At 32.1% G+C, this 7,654-nt stretch overlaps 1 pseudogene; it reads left to right on the forward strand.

The window, feature by feature from the left end:
* Positions 1–5,714: 5,714 nt before the first annotated feature.
* Positions 5,715–6,789, forward strand: LOC150038443 (uncharacterized; annotated as a pseudogene).
* Positions 6,790–7,654: the final 865 nt, after the last annotated feature.

A 7,654-nucleotide genomic window follows, 5' to 3' on the forward strand; every position in this document is an offset into this window, starting at 1 on the left:
GTCAATGGGTCATCGGTCGTCTGTCGTCTCTGTCGTTTAGATCTATAGCATTGCTCATCTCTGCCACAAATCAAAAGTTAATGTGTAGGTCTCTGCCACAATGAAAGTAACAATGGTATTTGATTTGTGTTTACAACAGAGTATGGTATAAAACTCAAGTGGAACACCGTTGATTTATGTTTAAAGGTTAATAATGCGTAACTTGTTAATAGGTTAATGGTACACCTTTATTGAACAATGTTATGGATTAAAAAATCAAATACATACACATTGTATTTGATTTGTGTTTACAACATAGTATTTTTGTCACTATATCATGGTCTCTGCCACAATGAAAGTAACAATGGTATCATAAAAGTTAAAGCAACCGGTTAATGTGTAGGTCTCTGCCACAATGGTATTTGATTTGTGTTTACAACGGAGTATTTGATTTGTGTTTTCTGAACTCCAAAAGGTTAAAGTGGATCTTTCTTCCTTGATGGATGTTCACATAGCATATCTAGATATCATGAGACAGTTTGCTGAATTTATGAATTATTGACAAATACCATCATGATATATAAATTTGTGAAAAAATAAAGGTTCTGGATTCTTATATGCAGGTTCATGACAGAAAATTATCCTCAAGCCCTCCATTATTAAGTAAACATTACATGATAGTATAAATTCTTAGACTTTCTTTTTAGGATTGTTGATTCATTGTTTGAATATGTTAAATTGCGATAAGAATTAAACTATTTTAGAGTAAGGTTCTTTTGGAAAGTAGTTGAATTAGAATCTTTGAGTCAACTCCTTTGAGCAATAATGAAATGATTTTGAGTGAAGTTTTTCATTTGTTAGGTTCAAGTTTGACGTGTAAGGCTAAATTTTGATTCTTGGGGATTTGGAAGGAAGATAGGAAGATTGCATTGGACATGTTTTAAGAAGGTTGACAAGTGGAGAAGGTGCACCCAACACAAAAAGGACTTCATAACAACATTAATAACAAGACAAGGTAATATTTATAAGATGCTTATCTTAAAAGTCTATTTGTTCTAAATTTGTTGATGTTGCATATTTTACAATCATAATTTTATGCTTTTATTTATTATTATTATTATTTTTTGTAGATTAAGTTGCATATTTTACAATCATGGATAAGTCATGAATGAAAATGAATAGAATGTCAGCTGAGTATGGTTTAGAGGGTTTATTAAAAATGTCATGAGTTGTCCATGTTTGAAGAATGCAAAGACTCTAGATGTGAACAAAATAAGAGAACACTTATTTTTTAATGGTATAGATCAAAGTTATCAGACATGGATTTTTCACGGTGAATCATTACCGATTAAGAGAAACAATGAAAATGTGTCTACTAGTGAAAGAGACGAAGTTGATGAGGATGATGTTGATGTTGATGACACAATTGGAATGTTTGAGGCTGCATACAATAACTATTTTAGTGGAAAATCCGATAATTTTGAAGAATTATTAGATGATGCGAAGAAACCATTGTACCCAAATTGTAAAACTTTTTCCAAAATATCTACATTGGTAAAGTTATATAATTTAAAAGCTAAATTTGGATGGAGCGATAAGAGTTTCACTGAGTTGTTGGAATTAATTCATGACATATTACCTAGTCCTAATGAAATTCCAACTTCTACTTATGAAGCAAAAAAGATGTTGGGTACTCTTGGAATGAAGTACGAGAAGATTCATGCATGTAGAAATGATTGTTCTTGTTTAGAAAAGAACTCTCTAATGCAAATGTATGCCCCATTTGTGGTACGTCAAGATGGAAGCTTCAAAAAAATTTAAACGAAAGGGCTAAGAATATCCCTAGCAAAAGTCATGTGGTATTTCCCCCAATTCCAAGATTTGAAAGAATGTTTCGAAGTAAAGAAACAACAAGTTTATTGACGTGGCATGCTAAAAAAAAGATAACAGATGGTTTATTAAAACATCCCAAAGATGCCCTATCGTGGAAAAAAATAGACAATTTGTGGCCAGAGTTTGGGTTAGAACCTAGAAATCTTCGTCTTGCTCTTTCGACAGATGGGGTAAATCCACATGGAGATCTTAGTAGTAGATATAGTTGTTGGCCAGTGATGTTAGTGACGTACAATCTACCTCCATGGTTGTGCATGAAGCGAAATTTTTTTATGTTGACTGCACTAATATCTGGTCCTAAACAATCGGGAAATGACATAGATGTTTATTTAGCTCCGTTAGTAGATGACTTGAAAAAACTTTGGAAAGATGGGGTAGAATGTTACGATGCATATGAAGAACAATGTTTCATGCTTAAAGCCATTTTATTATGGACCATTAATGATTTTCCTGCGTATGGTAACTTGTGTGGTTGTACGGTTAAAGGATATCATGCATGTCCAATTTGTGGAGAGAATACTTCATCCACTTATTTACTAAAAGGGAAGAGGATGGCATATCTCGGGCATCGCAAGTTTCTACCCCGCCATCATCCATATAGGAAACAAAATAAACTTTTAATGGCGCACAAGAATTAGAATTTGGTCCAGAACCATTGAGTGGGGAAGAAATTCTTGCAGAAACAAGTAAGTATCAATATTCATTTGGTAAGAAAAGTATCAAAGAAAAGAACAGTGGAGATAGCACTTCAACTTATTGGAAGAAAAAATCTATTCTTTTCGAGTTAGAATACTGGAAGTATCTTGACGTGCGACATTGTTTAGACGTGATGCACATTGAAAAGAATGTATGTGCAAATCTTATTGGCACATTGCTTGATATTCCTGGTAAAACAAAGGATGAAATAAAGACTCGATTAGATTTGGTGGAACTGAACATTAGATCAGAGTTAGCCCCTCAAGTAGGAGAGAAAAAAGTCTTTTTACCTCCGCATGTTATACATTAACACGAGTTGAGAAATTGAGCTTTTGTAAGGTACTATCAGAAATTAAAGTACCTGAAGGCTATTCATCGAACATTCAAAGTTTAGTGTCGCTCACAGATTTGAAACTTTACGGACTTAAGTCGCATGACCATCACGTTCTTATGCAACAATTATTACCGGTAGCCATTCGTGATATTTTACCCAAACATGTAAGACTTGCAATTACTCGCCTATGCTTCTTCTTTAATGCTATATGTTGCAAGGCGATCGATTCATCTCAGTTAAAGGGTATGCAAAGGATATCGTTGTCACTCTATGCCTCTTAGAGAAGTATTTTCCTCCATCATTCTTCACAATAATGGTACACCTTGTAGTGCATCTCGTAAGAGAAGTTGAGTTTTGTAGACCTGTTTATTTGAGGTGGATGTATCCTTTTGAACGATACATGAAAGTGTTGAAAACTTATGTACGAAATAGAAATCGATCAGAAGGATGTGTTGGAGAAAATTATATTGTGTAATACAAGAAATATAGGAGCTTGACTATCATGGATTATCATTTATTTTATTCAAATGTAATTAGGTTGAGAATAGAATTGGAGTCAAAATAGACGAGTTTGGGTTTACTATTGTGGACCTCAATCGTATTGGACATAAATTAGACCCATTTATTTTAGCCTCCCAAGCAAAACAAGTATTCTATGTAAAAGACCTCGCAAATTCGGGTTGGTCAATTTTTTTAACATCTCCCCAACGAACAATTGAGGATGATTTTTATGAAGATGAAATAGGAGATATGCTACAAGAGTGTTGTTATGGAGGTATGCAAAGAATGCCCAATGTTGATACATCTATTGAGATTGATGATACAACATCCACATACATTAGAAATGATTGTGAGGGTAGATGAGTTGATAAATAATGTACTAAACATGGTATGTCATTTACTATGGTTATATGTATTTAAATATTAAGATTATATGTTTTTTGTGTGAGTTTTTTTTTTTTTTTTTTTTTTTTTTTTTTTTTTGCAAATTGACATGGAAAATTCAACAAGTAGCAGCGAGGATGATAGAAATATGATCCCACAAAAATATAGCAAAATAAGTATTTCACGTGGCCCAACTACAATGTCTGAGTTGGCACAAATAAGAACATCTAAGTAATGGTTGATCAATGATTATAATGAACATGGACAATTGATTGGATTTGGAGCAAAGAAGATGTAAAGTTATATAGGAGTTTGTGTTCAACAACAAATACCTATAACATATAGTTCTTGGAAAGAAGTTCCAAACCATTTAAAAAAACAAACTTTTTTATTGTGTAGAGGTACGTTTTCTAAAATTTTAATTCATGTGCATAGTAGTTTATTAGTTTATTGTTTAACTACTTTTTTCATTGTGCAGATGTCATTCAATGTGGACTTTAAGTCCAAACATTGTATACTCATGTCTGCATCTAGGAAGTTTCGGACTTTCAAGACAACATTGACTCAAAAGTTTATACTTTCATTTAAGGATGAACCCTCAGTCTTACAATTTCTTCCTCAACAATATTCTCATACAAAGCAAGATCAGTGGACATCGTTCATCAATGAACGATTGAGTGAAGAATGGGATGTAAGTCATTCACAATAAATTAAATGTCAACATTATCATTGTTTTGATAGGTAACTTCAACTAGATTTGTTATACAGGAAATCAGTCATCTTCAAAAAGAAAGATGTGCGAAATGTGTATATAATCATCACATTTCTCAGAAGGGTTACGTGAATCTTGCCTAAGAATTAGTAAGTTTTTCGACTTAAATTAAATCTTTTATTCTAATATGTTTATGCTAATTAAATATGTATGTTCATGTAGAACCTATCGAATGATCCTTTTTATCAGGTGACTTTATGGAAAGAAGCAAGAAAAGGAAAAAATAATGATAAAGCTACTCGAGAATGTGCCAGTCGGATTGTAAGTTTATATTGTGTAAAGTTTAAAATGGCATATATATAATGTTTAGAACTTGTGATGATATAGATATTGTGTGAAAATTGTAATATGTTTTACAGGATAAATTGGCTGAAGTCTATGAAGGTGAAGATATTCTGACCAAAGCATTAGGTACAGAGGAACATTGGGGACATGTTAGAGGAATGGGTGATTTTATTTCCTATTCCCAATATTTCAAATTAGTAAAACCAAAGTCCTCAATGAGCCAAGAAATTGAAGGAGGCTCTAGTGAAAAAAATGTTCGACATGGTAAAGTGTCAAAAGAAAGAACTCACAGCAGACAATCTCATCAGTCCAAATCATCTGTTGGAAGTGTTGCACTAAGTGCATCTGAAGAAGAAGATACTGAGAAGATACCTAAAGAAGATTTGGAAGTAATTTATTTGTTGTGACTTTTAAATTTTAATCATATTGTACGTGCTTAGCCATGCATGACATAAGTTCTTTTAAATTTGTTAAGAGGACATTATGCCACTTGTCTATAAGAACTGTAGATAATATTGTTGCAGTAGCCACAACATTTGATGATGATGTGTCATGCTTAACTGTTAAAGTTCTGATTGACATTGTCATTGGAGAAGATTTGCCTATATCAATTCCTGTGAAGGGTAAAATAGAGTCCTTAAATCAAGCAATGAGCAACTTCGTAAAATGGTCTCATAAACTTGTAGTTATGGTTGACGAGAAAAAAGTATGTCTCTTTTTTAGTATATGAGTTGGGTTATTTATTATTTTTCCTACTTTGAATTTTTGTAACTTTGGTTATGGTATGACCATTCAACAATTAAGAGTTTCAGCCAGTCCTCCAAATATACTGACGTCAATGATACCATCAAACTCTTGAACGGACATGCAATGCATAACATGAACGATGTAGACATGATCTGTATCACTTTGGACGAGCATATATTTGGAAAGACGAATTTATTTATTTAGGCCGCGATGATCTGATCCAATATTGCAATATGGTTGAAATAGGCTACATGTGTATTTTGACATACATTGCATAAGTATTACTCATCTAGATTCACTCATGTATACTTTGTTTCATGTTTAAATAATAACTTTTACTTTATTTAGGTATCTTTGGGATGAATGTGGTCCTGATATTGCGAAGAAGTTTTTTATAATTGATCAAGCAAGAATATCGCCACACGTGAAGTCTCAAGATATTCGATCAACAAATTTAGCCAATCAACTAGAATTAGCTAATTTAGACCAATTAGTCCTTATTCCATATAACATAGGGTAAGTAAATACAAGTTCTTAAGTTATTTTAATTTGCATTATACACGTACTAATATTTTTAAATTGTTGCTTATTATAGTTATCATTGGATATTGATTGTAATCAATCTACAAGAAAATTGTGTTTATGTTTTGGACTCTCTTCGAAGTAAGGTTCAAGAGGATTTTCATGGAGTTATAAATATGTAAGTGTAATTGAACTTTCTTAGCTCTTAATTGAAGTATCTATGTTTAACTAATGTTTTCAAACTATTTAGTGGATTGAAAACATGGCAAGCCAAGCACGATCTCCAACACCATCGGTCTTCTCCAAAATGGAAATCTGTAAAGGTAAATTTGCATTCATTTTTTAATAATTTATGTTCATTCGAACATAAGAATAATTGTTTTCAACTTCTTTATATGCAGTGACCCCATCAATTAGATTCTGTAGGATGTGGGTACTATGTGTAAAAGTATATATACGAAATAGTGCATAAGCCTACTACTCCCATTATTAGCCTCGTACGTAAATTATTTATTTTTTATATAATAGCTTTAATTTAATAATTGGACGTAAACTTATGTTGAATTTATCTTTTTTTTTTTCCTCTTTGTAGTTCAATACAAAAAATGCATATACCGAAGGAGAGATTGACGTAATTCGAACACAATGGGCAAGTTTTGTTGGTCGATTTGTGTAAAGATGTAATTCTTGTTTTTTGTCTCAATAGAATGTAAATGCTAGCTTAAAATGAATGTAAATTTATCTAACCATGATCTGTTTATTGGAAGATTTATGTATAATATTTTTGTGTTCATGGGGTATTTGGTATTAAGTATTCATGGAATTAGTACTAATTGATATTTGTGAATGAGAGAAATGATGTCTTGGTGTAAGTATTCTATGAAAGTTGTTATGCAAATGTTGGTGATAGTGTGTTTATTTCATATTTTGATGAGTATATGTAATGGATTGGAAATATTGATTCTTGTTTTTGGATAAATTCATAGGTGGAAGACAAATATTGATGGCTTGCCATGCAATTTTTTTTATACTTTTTAATAAAAAAACAATGACGGACATTTCCTGACCCAACACGAGACATATAATGTCGTTTTTAACTTCTTGACCGAAAAAATGGATTCGGCTATGGAATTTAAAAAAATGGACAATAATTGATCAAACGGACAGATTCTGAGCTTCAATGTCGGTTTAGAGAGTTTTATTTGATTCATGGTCTTCAGTTGCAACCGACATTAAAGGGCTTTAATGTTGGTTGCAATCAACATTGAAGCCCTTTAATATCGGTTGAAAATTCCATTAAAGGGCTTTAATATCGGTTGCAACCGACATTGAAGACTGTGTTATTAAAGCCCTTTATTGTCGGTTTAAAACCAACATTAAAGGCAACCGATATTAAAGGGCTTTTATAACACTATCTTTAATGTCAGTTTAATTCTTCTAGTGGCACTATAATTCTTGGAGTATTCTCTTCGTTCTTCTTAATAATCTTCTTTGTTTGAAGTTTTCTTTTGTGAAAGTATTTGAAATTACATTTAATCATA

Source organism: Benincasa hispida, chromosome 1, assembly GCF_027475165.1.
Source record: "Benincasa hispida cultivar pf3 chromosome 1, pf3_genome.v1.1, whole genome shotgun sequence".
Taxonomy (NCBI): domain Eukaryota; kingdom Viridiplantae; phylum Streptophyta; class Magnoliopsida; order Cucurbitales; family Cucurbitaceae; genus Benincasa; species Benincasa hispida.